The 15394-nt window shown below is 50.0% G+C and overlaps 3 non-coding genes across 3 annotated transcripts; all 3 read left to right on the top strand.

The window, feature by feature from the left end:
- The first annotated feature begins 4569 nt into the window (after window positions 1-4569).
- Trnaq-cug lies at window positions 4570-4641 on the top strand. The gene has a single exon. It is a non-coding gene; the product is annotated as a tRNA-Gln (tRNA).
- Window positions 4642-9338: 4697 nt separating this feature from the next.
- On the top strand, window positions 9339-9410 carry Trnae-cuc. The gene has a single exon. It is a non-coding gene; the product is annotated as a tRNA-Glu (tRNA).
- A 6-nt stretch (window positions 9411-9416) lies between these two features.
- Window positions 9417-9488, top strand: Trnaq-uug. The gene has a single exon. It is a non-coding gene; the product is annotated as a tRNA-Gln (tRNA).
- Window positions 9489-15394: the final 5906 nt, after the last annotated feature.

Here is a 15394-nt window from a genome sequence, read left to right as displayed (position 1 = left end):
ATCCAGTACATCACCTTGGGCTGCGTTTGGCATCTGGTGCTTTTCGCACCTCCCCTGTGCTTAGCTTGTATGTTGACTGTCATGAAATGTCACTTGAAAAAAGGCGACAGCTGCTTAGCCTCACCTATGCTTACAAAATTTTGTCGGACCCCAGCTCCCCCACTTATAGTTGTATTCAAAACTCTAGGTTTTCTCGCCTCTTTAACCATAAGCCAACTGTTGTGCGGCCCTTGAGCTTTCGTGTCGAGAGTCTTCGCTCCTCCCTCAATCTGACTCTTGATTTTAACCTCTTGAATAGTTCATACCATACTGCCCCATGGAATGTCAAACCCATTTTTTGTGACTGGTGCTTCACAAAATTCAGGAAGCAAAGAGTCTCACCTTTAATTTTACAACAGGAATTCTTTGCATTGGAGGAAAAATACAAAGATTATAATCATTATTACACTGATGGTGCAAAGTCGACAATGTATGTTGGTGCGGCTGTATACTCTTCTCGTTTTTCCAAAGTCGCTCGTCTAAATACTCTTGCCAGTATTTTTACTGCCGAGCTGTATGGGGTCATGATGGCGCTTGACCATATAGTTCAGAGTAAAATAAAGAAAGCCATCATCTTTGTAGATTCTCAGAGTGTTGTTCGGGCTGTATGTTCTGTTTTATTAACAAAGAATCGGCTGACCCGGACTGTGCGTGTTAAGGTACAGCAGGGCCTACAGGATGGTCACGACATTAGGTTTTGCTGGATTCCTAGCCATGTGGGCATTGCAGGCAACGAGGCTGCAGATAAACTGGCCGTCTCTTCGCAAAATCTTCCCGTGTCACATGTCCGCATCCCCCACCAAGACTTAAAAATGCCTATAAGACTTGCAGTCTTGCAATCGTGGCAGTCTCAGTGGGATATGGAGGTTAACAATAAGCTTCACACCATCAAGCCAGACCTTGGTACCTGGGAAACATCTTACAATAAAAATAGATTCCACGAGGTCCTCATATGCCGCCTGAGAATCGGCCACACCTACCTCACCCATAGCTACCTGCTTACTAGTGAAGAACCTCCAGCCTGTGAGCGGTGCGGTGAACCTCTGACTGTTCTTCATATTTTATTTCTTTGTCCTGGTCTTCGGCAGCAGCATAAATTCTTTTTTCCTGATTTTTTCAAGTATCACATTCCATTCCACCCTGCCTTGCTGCTTGGTGAGCGGCCACTAATCTCATTCAAACGTCTTTTCGATTTCCTTGAAAATACCGGATTTTTAAACAAACTTTAGAACTATCCTGCTCCCCATAGTTTAATTCTACTCACCCTTTTTTACTGACTCACCTTGTTTGGCGCAGTATGGCCATTGATGCTCTTGCGCCATTAAAACCGCAAACAACAACAACAACTGGCTGCTGACATCGCCGGAATTTGTTTTTCATGACCTAACAGCCCTACCAACGGCTGGTGATCCGAATAGATGCTGAAATTTCTGCCATACAGATACTTATGAAACTTTTTCAACCCCAAAACAACTGCTAGGGCCTCTTTTTCAATTTGGGCGTAACATTTTTCAGCCTTGATCAGGGTTCGTGATGCATAAGCAATCGGTTTCTCATCATTCCCAACTCTGTGGAAAAGAACCGCTCCCACTCCGTACGCTGAAGCGTCACATACAAGCCCCAATTCCTTTTTTGGGTCATAGAACGTAAAGAGGTTTTCATGCGTAAGCCACGCCTTACTTCTGTTGAATGCTTTGTCTTCTGCCCTTGACCAACGCCATTTTGTGCCCTTCTGTAATAAGTCATACAACGGCTTCAGCTCGGTTGACATATTCAGCACAAACTTGCCATAAGTTAATCATGCCCAAGTAGGCGCGCAGTTCTGATTCATTTTTGGGACATGGGGCCTCCCGTATGGCCTTTACTTTCTCTTCCGAGGGTCGCACTCCATGTTGATATATCACATGTCCCAAATAATGAACAGACGTCTGAAAAAATCGGCATTTTTCTTTCTTTGGTTTGATGCCTTGTTGGCTGAACCGTGCCAGCACGCTTTCCACCTTTTTATAGCAGTCCTCATAAGTTTCGCCCGCTATTAGTGCATCGTCTAGATAGCATGCGACATTTCTCAGCCCTTCCAGTACTTTGTCCATGACGGACTGAAAAATTGCAGGAGCACTAGTGATGCCGTAAGGCAATCTCGTGGACTTAAACAAGCCAAGGTGTGTGTTCACAGTGACCAAATCTTGTGACTCCGGATGCAATTCCAGCTGCTGGTAGGCTGTAGACAGATCAAGTACGGTAAAGTACTTACAACCACTCAGTAAAACGAACAAATCTTCCATGAGCGGGAGAGGGTAGTGATCCGTCCGACAGACTGGGTTTAAGATCACTTTGTAATCTCCACACAACCGGACCTGTTTGTTTGGTTTAGGTACCACTACCAAAGGTGTCGCCCACTCACATTGCAACACTGGTATCAATATTCCTTTTGTTCCTAATGATTGAATTTCCTGTTCTACAGCTTCTCTTAGCGCATAGGGCACAGGTCGCGGTTTGCAGTAGACAGGTGTGCTTTGTTCCTTCAAAACCAGTTTGACCTGTTGTCCCTTTATCAAACCCACACCTTCTCCAAAAAGTTCCGCGTACTTATCAAGGAGCCTTGCTTCCTTTTCTTCTCTTACACTGTTTAGGCATGACCAGTCGACGCCTCAGCTCTTCTAGCCAGTCTCGACCAAGCAGCGGGGTTACGTTGCCCCCTGGTGCCTTAACTACAATAAGAGGAAGTGTCTTTCTCTGTCCATTGTGCTCGACTGGTACTGACAACTTCCCAGTCACCGTGAGAAAATTCCCCCCATACGTTCTCAATTTAAGGTTGCATGGCTCCTTGGGAATGTTTGCCCAGTATTTCACACACCACGATTCTGGCACTACCCACACGGACGCTCCAGTGTCTATCTGCATTCTTACGAGCTTGTCGGCTACTTTAACATCTACTTCATAGTTACGCCTTCCCGTTTAACACGCGTACACTGTGTAAAGCTGCATATCATCAGCTCCCTCACTTGCGACGTGTTTAACGGAGTCTGTTTTGAACCTACAAACTTTTGCCAGGTGTCCGACCTTTTTACAGACACGACACTTGTACTTGCGGTACTTGCAGGGCTGTCCAGTGTGTACCTGTCCGCAATAGGAACATGAAGACGTGGTGTCTCCCGTATGACCGGATGTCTGCTTAGTCGTGGAAGCTCGTGGACCCTTAGTTGACTTGCGCCACGTTTCCCTTTTCTGCTGCCGAACCGCGTTCTCGTCGTCGTCTTCTCGTTGGCTAGACGACCCTTGACGACATGCAGTAGGCTGAAACGTGGTTTCCTTGCGTGCGAGTTCGATGCTTTTAGCAATGTCACACACGGCACCAAACGTCAACGTCGTCTTCTTCAACAAGTCGGACTGTGTTTTCTTGTCTTTTAATCCCGCGACGAACCTGTCGCGCAAAGCATCATCCAAGAAACTGCCGAACTCGCAAGTCGACGCGAGCCTCTTCAGCTCCACTGAAAAAGTGTCTACCGTCTCCTCTTCCTTTTGGTAGCGACGGTTAAACTTAAACCGCTCGGCTATCACCATCGGCCTCGGAGCGTAATGACCTTTCAGAACCGCCACCAACTCCTCCCAGCTTTTCTCTTCTGGTTTGACCGGATGGAGTAAAGTCTTAAGAGTCTTGTACGGTTTCTGGCCAGTTGCGGTGACAAAAGCAGAGAGCCTTAGGGCTTCGCTTACCTTTGTAGCCTTTAGGTAGTGTTCGAATCTTTCGACGTAAGATTCAAAATCTTCACCATCCTCCACAAATGGATCGAACCTTCCCAACCCTGCCATGTTCGTTCGTCCTTGCCGTGGCCCGGTGGATTCCTTCTACGATGCCCGTTGCAGTCGCGATGGACGTTCCATAGTTCGTCGCCAATTATGTTGTGGCTTACGACCACGGTGCTTACGACAAGAGACAGGACGAGGTGCAGCCGATGTAGCTTCCAGAGCCAAACGGTTTTTAATGTCCCGTGCCCTCGTTTCGTCTCGCACATCCCAGGCGCGCGCTCACTTCTTTGCCCGCCGCCTCGCGCTATTTATTGAAACAATACTCAAACACAACAACCTGGGGGCCACGTGACCTCGGAGGGTCACGAGACCTTGGTTGGCGCGTGACCTTGGGGGTCACGAGACCTTGGGGGTCACGTGACCAGGGGGTCAAGTGACCTTGGGGTGTCACGTGACCTGGGGGTCACGTGACCTCGGGGGGTCACGTGACCTGGGGGTCACGTGGCCTGGGAGGTCACGTGACCTAGGGGGTCGCGTGACCTTGGGGTGACCTTGGGAGGGGTCACGTGACCTCGGGGGTCACGTGACCTTGGGTTGACCTTGAGAGGGGTCATGTGACCTTGGGCTGACCTTGGTTACGCCGACGGCGACGCCGACGCCGCTCAAGCTGGAAACGGGCCCCTATGAGCTGCGCTCTAAAAAAAAGGCGTGGTCTAGTGGCTAGGGTACCTGGCTCTCACCCAGGAGGCCCGTGTTCGACTCCCGGCGTCGGAAGGATTGGGTCTCATGGTGTAATGGTTAGCACACTGGACTCTGAATCCAGCGATCCGAGTTCAAATCTCGGTGAGACCTTTCTTTTAGAGCGCAGCTCTTAGGGGCCCGTTTCCAGCCTGAGCGGCGTCGGCGTCGGCGTAATCGGGGGGGTCACGTGACCCCCCCCCCCCGAGATCACGTGACCCCCTTCGAGGTCACGTGATCCCCCCCCCCCCGAGGTCACGTGCCCCCCCCCCCCCCCCCCCCCGAGGTCACGTGACTACCCGCAGGTGACGTGACCCCCTGTTGCGTTCCTAGCAACCAAGCTGTCACCCACACAAACCGGGCAGCGCGAGCCTTGCTCTCGAGCAAGGGCATGCGCGAGGCAGCGAGCTACTGGGAACTGATCTGGGCGCCATACCGGTCCTGCCCGTTCTGTAGCAATAAAGAACGTGATGAATATAACAATTGGCGACGAGGAAATGGCACGAACTCTACGACGGTAAAGCCAGGGAAGCATGGCGACTCACGGCTCCGTGGAGGAATTCTCCGGCAAGGGATGGTCGTCCTGGGCAGAGCGACTGGATTTCTACTTCCAAGCCAACGGTATCGCCGACTGTCACAGAGGCCTTGGCGAAACTACGCGGTGGAAGAATTTTTTCAACAATAGACCTGACACAAGCATATCAACAGCTCAAGGTCACTGACGATACAACCAAGACTCTGACTATTAACACAGTCAAGGGGCTTTACCGTGTCAACCGACTGCCCTTCGGTGTTTCCGCCGCTCCAGCAATATTCCAAAGGTGCATGGACACGACTCTTGCGGGGATATCAGGTATCAGTGCATACCTGGATGATATCATCGTCGCTGGTTCCACACAGGAGGAGCACAATCATCGACTAGACATCGTTCTCTCAAGACTTGAAAATATTGGTCTTCGTGCCAACAGAAAAAAATGTTTCTTTGGAGTCCCGGAAGTAACCTTAATCGGTTTCAAGATCAACCTCAGCAGGCATCCATCCAACGGATGACAAGTTGAAGGCGATTCGTGATCTGCCAGAACCGACTTCAAAGACGACGCTCCAGTCTTTTCTCGGGATGCTCGCCTTCTATGACAGGTTTCTGGAAAACCGAGCAACTGTAGCGAAAGACTTGTATACCCTTCTAGAGAAGAACAGGCCGTGGAGCTGGGAGGCTCCTCACAAGACAGCATTCAGAAAGCTCAAGGAACTCATCTTGCAGCGGACCACCTTGGTCCATTATGATGAGTCTAGACCTCCTCTACTCTCCTGTGATGCCTCACCCTACGGTGTTGGCGCCGTTTTGGCACAGGTTGATAGCGCAGGGCGAGAAGCTCCAATAGCGTTTGCTTCAAGGACTTTGGGAGACGCTGAGAGGAACTACTCGCAGCTGGATAAGGAGGGCCTCGCCATTATATACGGGGCAATTCATTTTCATCAGTACATTGCCGGACGACACATAATCATCGCCACGGATCATCAACCACTCCTCGGCATCCTGGGGCCACAGAAGCCAGTACCTCAAGTGCTGTCTCCACGCATGATGCGATGGTGTGTCAAGCTGGCTGCCTACGACTATGAGCTAGTGTATCGGCCGGGAAGGAGACACCAGAACGCCGACGCGTTAAGTCGCCTTCCTTTACATGATAGGGAGGACGAACCCTGCCCGCCCGGAGACGTGCTCATGATCGAGGCGCTGCCGGTCTCGCCGCTCACGGCGAAAAAAATCGCAAAAATGACACTTCAAGACCCCACCTTGTCTCATATCTTCAAGGCGTTGCAACAAGGAACGCTTGACCGCCTCAGGGGTGAAGAGTTTGCTCCCTACAAGAAGAAAGTGACAGAGCTGTCCACTCAACGAGGATGCGTTATTTGGGGCTCGAGGGTGGTGATTCCCACACAGGCACGTGCCGAAGCAATGGATTTGCTCCATGCTGGACACAAGGGCATCGTTTCGATGAAGACGTCAGCCAGGAGCTACCTATGGTGGCCAGCTATCGATAGGGACATTGAACATGCAGTCGAAGCATGCCGAATCTGCCAGGAATCCAGGCGTATTCCGATGAGAGCCGCTCTGCCAAACTGGGAACATGCATCTCAACCACGGCACACCATACACCTTGATTTTGCCGGCCCGATGGAAGGACACATGTTCCTCGTAGTTGTGGACTCATACACAAAATGGCTGGAGGTGAGAGCGATGACCTCAGCCACGTCCACAGCTGTTATTAGAGAGCTGCGTGCTATCTTCGCGACATTCGGATTGCCACAGAAGGTGGTGTCGGACAATGGGAGCGTGTTTGTGTCAAGGGAGGTACTCGATTTCTACCAACGAAACAGTGTGGAGCCTGTGACAAGCGCACCATATCATTCGACTACCAACGGCCAGGCGGAGCGGATGGTCTTTGAATTGAAGCAAGCACTTCAAAAAGACAAAGTCGGCAGCTTGTTAGTGAGACTGGCAAGATTCCTCTACAAGCAGCACACCACTGTCACATCCTCCACCGGGAAAACACCCGCGTTGCTAATGTTCGGCCGTGAACTGGCATCAAACATAAGCCGAGTTACACCAGAACCAGAAACATGGAACAAAAGAGAAGGCGAAGAAGGAAGAGAGGTGACGACCCCTTCACGCCGCTTTGTTGAAGGGCAACCTGTGTTTGCTATCAATTTTCGCGGAAAACCGAGGTGGCTAGAAGGATCACTACTCAAGCAGCTCGGTCTTCGATCTTGGCTTCTCCAAACGCCGTTTGGAAAAATCCGCAGACACGTCGACCACATTCGAAGACGACTATCTGGAGTTACGCCTCTAACATCCGGGCCCCATAATCTCTTGGCAAGAGGCTTATGCGAAACGATGCCGCCAGCACCGTGGTTCACAGCAGCAGCAGCTGAGGCCAGTCCTGCCACTCCGACTGTTGCTGCTGAGGAGCCGCCTGCAAGACTACCGGCACAGCATTCAACCGTTGCTGCTGAAGAGCTGCCTCCGTTTCTACCAGTACAGTCTCCAGAAGGAGCTGCACCGGATGTTCCCGTCCAAGTTGATCGGCGCACCAGCTCTCGGGCTAGGCGCCCACCTTCAAGATATGGACACTCCATCTAAGGGGGAAGATGTGTTGCGTACCTAGCAACCAAGCTGTCGCCCACACAAACCGGGCAGCGCGAGCCATGCTCTCGAGCAAGGGCATGCGCGAGGCAGCGAGCTACTGGGAACTGATCTGGGCGCCATACCGGTCCTGCCCGTTCCGTAGCAATAAAGAACGTGATGAATATAACACCCCCTCAGTACCCTTCCTTACTCCTCCTCAAGAGCTGCGCTCCAATTCGGCGTTACAGGGATTTGTAAACGGCTTTCATTTTTGTAAGCAGTGAGAGAGTGCAGGCGAGCTCGTAATCAATCGACATCTTGTAAACCCTGAGATGGGGAACGATAAAAAAACGGACGAACACAACAAAATCTCAAACGCAGCTGAAGTTTTATTGATAGGAGCATACCAATAAATAGACTTTTACACAAAAGGAAAAGAGAAAGGGCAAAAAAAAATTCAAAAGCAAAAACAAGACGGCCAACGCGTTCACCCAAGACGGCCTAAGCCACTCCCCGGCTCCAACAAACCTCGGAAAGGGAGCCGACCACTCGAACAACAACAACCCCACGGTCACCACACATGGTGACCTCCAAACCGCTAAAGCCTAATCCTTAAATTCCTTACTCGAAGCAAACGCTTCCCGGTCCCCCACCCCCCCCCCCCCCCCCGCCTTTTTCAAGGTTTACAAAGCTCCCCTCATACAAGCAAAAACTTTTTCATTCGATCAGTGATCACCAAGGACGGCTGACTGACACAATTACCCCGCTCGCGAATGCATAAAGTCTCCTTAATTAGCCTTCTAAACAATTCTTTTTCGTTACACAACAAAAAGGTTTTTTCCCAAAGAGTGGAACAAGAATTACAAGAACTAACATGATAAACCAATTCAGAATTCTGCGCCAAATTCTTTACACACCTTTTATGCTCCACAAGTCGGTCATTCAAACAACGCCCCGTCTGACCAACATAACACAATCCACAGTCAAAGGGGAGGGATCTTGTAGACTACCTCTGCGACACAGGAGACTGAGGGATCTCTGTGTTTTTTCCCGCAACATCCCTCACGTCTGAAGGAAAACGGAGTAAGCCTGCCTAAACGGAAGTCCGTCCTAAAAACTACATTAACGTTAAACTTCGCGCCCAAGGCTTTTAGGCTATGAGAAAAACCATGAAAATAAGGAATTACAGCAAAGGTTCTACCTTGAACCCTCTAAGCGGTCGCCGACGCGCGTACAAGCAGTCTACGTGCTTTTGAGTTTTTTTTGCCCTTTCTCTTTTCCTTTTGTGTAAAAGTCTATTTATTGGTATGCTCCTATCAATAAAACTTCAGCTGCGTTTGAGATTTTGTTGTGTTCGTCCGTTTTTTTATCGTTCCCCATTTCAGGGTTTACAAGATGTTCATTTTTAAATCCCCTCGCAGTTGGAGTACCGCCAGAGAAAGAGCACATACTGTTCAGCACTCTCCGTTCCGGCGTGGTCTAGTGGCTAGGATACCTGGCTCTCACCCAGGGTTCGATTCCCGGCGTCGGAAGGATTGGGTCTCATGGTGTAATGGTGTTAGCACTCTGGACTCTGAATCCAGCGATCGGAGATCAAATCTCGGTGAGACCTTTCTTTTTTTTAAATCCCCTCGCAGTTGGAGTACCACCAGAGAAAAAGCACATACTTTTCAGCGCTCTCCGTTCCGGCGTGGTCTAGTGGCTAGGATACCTGGCTCTCACCCAGGAGGCTCGGGTTCGATTCCCGGCGTCGGAAGGATTGGGTCTCATGGTGTAATGGTTAGCACTCTGGACTTTGAATCCAGCGATCCGAGTTCAAATCTCGGTAAGACCTTTCCCTCTTTGGATGCCCTGAGCTGAAAAGAAAAAGCACATTCTTTTCAGCTCAATAAAATACCGGAAAGGAGAGATCGTTTCCGGCATTGTGTAGTGGCTAGGATACCTGGCTCTCGGGCGTCGGAGAAATGCTCGACGGAAAAAGTTCACCGCAAAACCGCAGATGCGGAGGAAAGCCACACCGGTCCTTCAACAAAAAAAAGCTCGCCGTTTTTTTTTTTTTTTTCTTTTCTTTTTTTTTTTTTAGCTTAGCAGAATGTGCGTCACACGTTGCAACCTAACCCCATAAGAATTCGCCCCTTCATTAAAAATAGTTTTTTTAGAGCGCAGCTCTTAGGCGCCCATTTCCGGCTTGAGCGGCGTCGGCGTCGCCGTCGGCGTAACCGCGAGGTCACGTGACCCCCAAGTCACGTGACCCCAGAGGTAACGCGACTCCCCGAGGTCACGTGACCCCCAAGGTCACGTGACACCTAAGGTCACGTGACTCCCCAAGTCACGTGACACCCCCCCTCCCCGGAGGTCACGTGACCGTCCCTCCTCCCCGAAGTCAAGTGACTGCACCCCCCGCCGAGGTCACGTGACCCTCGCCCCCGTGACCCCCCCGGAGCATATTCATGAGGGGAGGAGGAGGAGGGGTTTACCCTCCCCTCAGTACCCTTCCCTCCTCCTCCTCAAGAGCTGCGCTCCGATTCGGCGTTACAGGGAGTTGTAAACGGCTTTTTTGTAATATATTTGAAGTTTATTGGGCATATTTACTAATTCCTCAGAAATTAGTAATCATCTATTTTGTATATTAATGACGCCGCAAGGGGGGGGGGGGGGGGGGCTATAACATCAGAACATTGGACAGCCGTGAAAAAGAACAATTTATTGACAGCTTCACAGTGCGCCGTCGGTACCTCTGTCAAATTTACAGATTTGTTTTCGCGAGCTAATATGAATGGCACTCACTATGGTGAGGGGCCCGTCACTGTAGCACAGCCGGCAAAAGTGAGGGGGCCCCGTCACTGTAGTGCGGTAGGCAAAAGTGAGGGGGCGCCTCACCGTAGTGCGGCCGGCAAGAGTGAGGGGCCCGTCCTGTGTTGTTTGTATGTGGTGGGAACAGTGAGAATTAATAACTTTCATTTTACAGGCACCATAACCCACGCTTCGCGGTCCTTTCCCTGTCCCTACACATAAATTTAGCGTCTGTGACCTAAATAAGAAAATAAAAAGTGAAAAAAAAAGTATAGTCCAGAACGCGATTCGAACCGTAAATTCCCAGCTCGTGAAGCCGACGCTGTACCTCAGCGCCACGAAGAGCTTTTTTTTTTTTATTTCAATATACACGCATGTAGCACATACACTGGTCCGTGGTTTAAAAAGGCAACACCCAAGTTTTCTAGGCGTCCCCTACAGCCACTTTGCTGCAAGTAGCTGATCAAAAACACTTGCCCATTCGGGCATCTCTGGAAGTGTCTCGATGACGGATTTCAGAGTAGAAATACACTCTAAAAATACAATGTGCGTATGCAGGAGTGTGACGTCTGCGTACCTTACACTCAATCTAGATCGCCAGAGGCTATAAAGGCCAAGAACTACAAACGTATCAATGGGCATAGTTTCATTTTTCTTAAGAGGGAGATAACGGATAGTATGTGGGTTCATGTATAATTCTTCTTTTATTGTTCTTCTGAGGACGGGGTCCCAAAAGAAAATGGCGTCCCAACAGTCAATGAAAATATGATTAATGGTTTCGGGGGCCTTACATAAGTTGCAGTTTATAGTCGAGGGTACATATATTCCTTTATCTTGTAGCCAGGGCTTAACTGGCAGCGTTGCAGTATGTATTTTGAAAAAGAAAATTTTTACTCGTGGCGCTATTGTCATTTTTTTACCCTCTGTAGACAGTCCTGCCCAGGTCCGTCAGCAAATAAAGACCGATAGAGCGGAATGGGGAAAAGCATGTCTCTCAAGTCCCGCACAAGCCTCTCTCTGGAAACGGAACTCAAATACTCGATCGAAAACCTTGCATTCAAAAATAAAAAGGAATCAGCTACCTCCTTAAGAAAGCCAACTAAACGTGGTGACTCCGAAGAACAAGATGACACGACAAACGTTGGCACAAAAAAGGCCAGCTTACACTGAAGAACTGTCCTCAGAAAAGGGTTCTCCTGGTCCCGTAAAAACAAAAAACGCGAAGCAATTTGTGAAATAAACAAGTGTGTTAACCCTACTCCGCCTAACTTGACACTTCTAAAAAGGTTGTCCCGCCTCATAGGCTCTGACCCTGAGCTCCAAATAAATAAAGAAAAAATGCGGTGAAACGCTTGAATATTCACACGCGCACACTGCAACACTTGCAATACGTAACACAGTTTCGACACCTGGAACACATTACAAACTGTCGCTCACGCAAACACGGACAGTTCGCTCCTGGCCCACTTCGTGGTGCTATCTTTGAGCCGGACTGCACAGTCTGCCCAATACCTTTTACTGTTTTTGTGGTGCTGCAGGGGCACCCCGAGGTATTCACAGGGCTCCCTGCTCCACTCCACACCCTCGAAAAAAGTAGGTACCATGTCCCAGCAACCGTAAAACGAACCACAGCTCTTAGACCAGTTTACAGCGGCCCCGGTCGCATCACAGAAACGCTTGGTCAAACTGACCACCTGCGACACACTTTGCAGGTCTGAACAAAAAACAGCAGCGTCATCGGCATACGCCAGTAATTTAACTTCGACTGACTGAGGCGTGAAACCACACACACTGTCACAGCGTAGTACGCTGATACACAAAGGCTCTAAGTACAGAGAAAAAAGCAATGGAGACATGGGACACCCCTGGCGTACCGATGAGAGAACCGGAATAACATCAGACACTTTCTTGTTTAACACCAATCTTGTTACGCAATCCCTGTAGGCCATCTTTACTCCTTTTAAAATAATGTTTCCAACACCGGCATGTTCTAAAATCCTGAAGAGGACGTCGTGACGCACACGGTCAAAAGCCTTTGCTAAGTCTATCTGTAGCATGGCTACTCGACGTCCTTCACTTTCAACGGAGTCGAATACTCTGCGCGCCACGTGAATGTTAGTAAGTATGGTCCTCCCTCGGATGCCACAAGCCTGATGCTCCCCAACTAGGTCAGGTACAAGACTCTGGAGGCGGTTAGCCAGAACTTTCCCAAATATTTTGTAGTCTATATCACAAAGAGTTATGGGGCGATAGCCTGTTACAAACTGCAATTTATCCACATCATTGGTCTTTGGTATCAAAACAGTATGCGTTCTGGTGAAGCTGGGTGGTAGGCTACCTACCCTATAAGCGTGAATGAGGAGTTGCAAAAGAAATGGGGATAATATGCTTTTAAAATGCTTGAAAAACTCGGCGCTGAGGCCGTCAGGACCCGGAGACTTACTGGGCGGCAACGAGTTGATGGCGTCCTCAATTTCAGACAGCTTAATGCATTACTCTAACTCGATCATATTCTGCTCGGGAAGAGTGGGCAGGCCAGAAAGCATATCAGTCAAATTATTCAGACAAAATGGAGCGTTATTGCAACCAAAAACATATTTATAATGTCTAAAAAAGACGTTTTGTATTACGTCTTTGTAAAAAGTGAGAATGGGGCCTGAGTGTATGGAATTTATTTGTTTGATTTGAGCATATTTATGCTCTCCCGATAGAGCGCGCCTCGTCGGTTGCTCACCGAGCAGAAACTTTTCGGCCCGCGAGCGCACTATCGCACCCTGATACCGCTCTTGGGACAGCTCATTCAGCTGCGCCTTTATAAAGAAAATATCGTTAAGGAAGCCACCGGGACTTCCACACTCCAACTGACACAGCTGTTTTAAATTATTTTCCAGCGTTGTCTCACGCTGCCGCGATTCAAAACATAAAATTCTAGATCGTTCAATAGCTATCATTTTTACAGTGTCCTTCCAAAATTCCCACTTTTCAAACAGTGAAACACGCCTATTGTTTATTTCCAACCACGAGGACTGCACCGATTTAAGAAATAATTCGTCATTCAACAACTTTGCGTTGAGCTTCCAAAGGCCCCAAACAAAGGAATTCTTTCCTGCACCTTTCCCGACCACCACCGCCACGAGGCAATGGTCAGTGAAGGCCACTGGTGTTACTTTGTAACTACTTATATTATGAAACATGAATGACGATATATATATTCGGTCCAGACTGGCATGAGACGTACCTTGGAAATGAGTGAACGCTAGTTTATTTTGACAGGACTTAAAGCTTCCTACGTCAACAAGATAGCACTCCTCTGTAGTATCCTGAAGAAAACTCGCACTTCTGTCGATAGCAACGCCCGTTCGCGCCCTATCGCTAGCGAAACAAACACAATTGAAATCGCCCAGTAATAGGATGCACTTATCGGTTTGAAGAAATGATGCCAATTCATGAAAAAACAACACTCTCTCTCCAACATCGTTCGGCGCATAGATGCAAATTATGCGATATTCCCGCTGGTGCAAACAAAAATCGACAAGTACAAAACGGCCATTTTCGCCAGTAAGGATGGGAAGTTGTTCAATTGGCAAAGACTTCTTTAAAAACAGAATACATCCAGCAGAGGTACCTACAGCGTGACTAACGCAGACCTCCAAGTCGAAAAGAAAGACCTCAAGCGCTTTCGTGGTACCCTCCTCGCTTTCAACTTTTGTTTCTTGCACCGCAAGAATATCAATAGCTTCTTCTAATAAAAGACGCTTCAATCGCAGCTGTTTCCTACGCGCTCCCATATCACGGACGTTTAAAGTCGCAACATTAAACGTATCTGTGACAGCGTCGTCGTGCATGGGCACTCACCACACAAGGTGACGTACTACAGCCGGTTGAACAAAAGGGGCCCAGAAGTCTTTACTTGCTCCGACGGCGGTCGTCCTGGGGAATGCGGGGCGCCTGGTCGTAGCGCCCTTTCTTCTTGAAGCTGACGGGCACGCTTTGGACGGGACCTCTGCTGGTTCCCCCCCTGCGCCCCGACGCCTCCAGCTCTAAGCTGCGCTTGGTGGCGAGGCCCGCCTGGTCTACCATGTCAACTGATTCCTGACTTGCTGTCGACGACCTGCGCTGGGCTCGGCTACCACGCCAGGGGTGGCAGAAAGGCCGCTTTCGACGGAAGCGGCGGGGACGCTGGTTGCAACAACGGTGTCAGGACTCCTGGCCACTGCTGTGGTGGCAGGCAGGATGGCACCGGAGACACCGGAAGCAACGGCGGCCTCAGGTCTGATGGCCACGACTGCGGCGGCAGGCAGAACAGGGGTCTCGGGGGCGGCAGGGGGGAGCGGAGGAAGCCCTGGGAGAGTCTCCTTCTCGGAGTTGACGCTGCCGTTCCGAGCCTGCTCCCGAGCCTGGGTGCGTTCAGGAAGTCCGCTGGCATCGACGGCGGTGCCCGGCAGGCCGGCGGCGCCGCTCTGCGAAGTCTCCTCAGCTTCGACTTCATCCATGACCATGTCGCTGGCAGGGGATAAAGGCCCCCTCACTGTAGCGTTCGCGTAAGTCCGGACGCACTCGTCTGCAGTGTGACCGAAGTTGTGACACTTTAGGCACTTTGGTGCCGTACAGTTCTTGCGGACGTGGCCGGCACGCCGGCAGCGCAGACACATCGGCGCGCGTCCTGGAACGACGACCAGCGCCGTTCCACCTGGCAGCTGAAGCTGGTGTGGGAGGCTTTCCAGTGTCGTGCCTCTACCCAACGTCATCCGCACTATACGCGTAGTGGACTCGACTCCTTCGAATCCTTTTACACGCCAAAGGTCTCTGGTAACTTCCTCAACCTTGCCGAAGCCCTCGAAGGCTCGTCTGACGGACTTGTCGGACACGTGGTGCGGAAGCCAGTGAACTTTAAGTCTCACCTCGGCTTTGTTCGGGTCCAGCAGGAAGCACGCCTTGTCCTTGATG

This window comes from Ixodes scapularis, unplaced genomic scaffold, assembly GCF_016920785.2.
Source record: "Ixodes scapularis isolate PalLabHiFi unplaced genomic scaffold, ASM1692078v2 PGA_scaffold3__209_contigs__length_174095766, whole genome shotgun sequence".
NCBI lineage: Eukaryota > Metazoa > Arthropoda > Arachnida > Ixodida > Ixodidae > Ixodes > Ixodes scapularis.
This window is presented reverse-complemented; position numbering and strand designations above follow the sequence as displayed.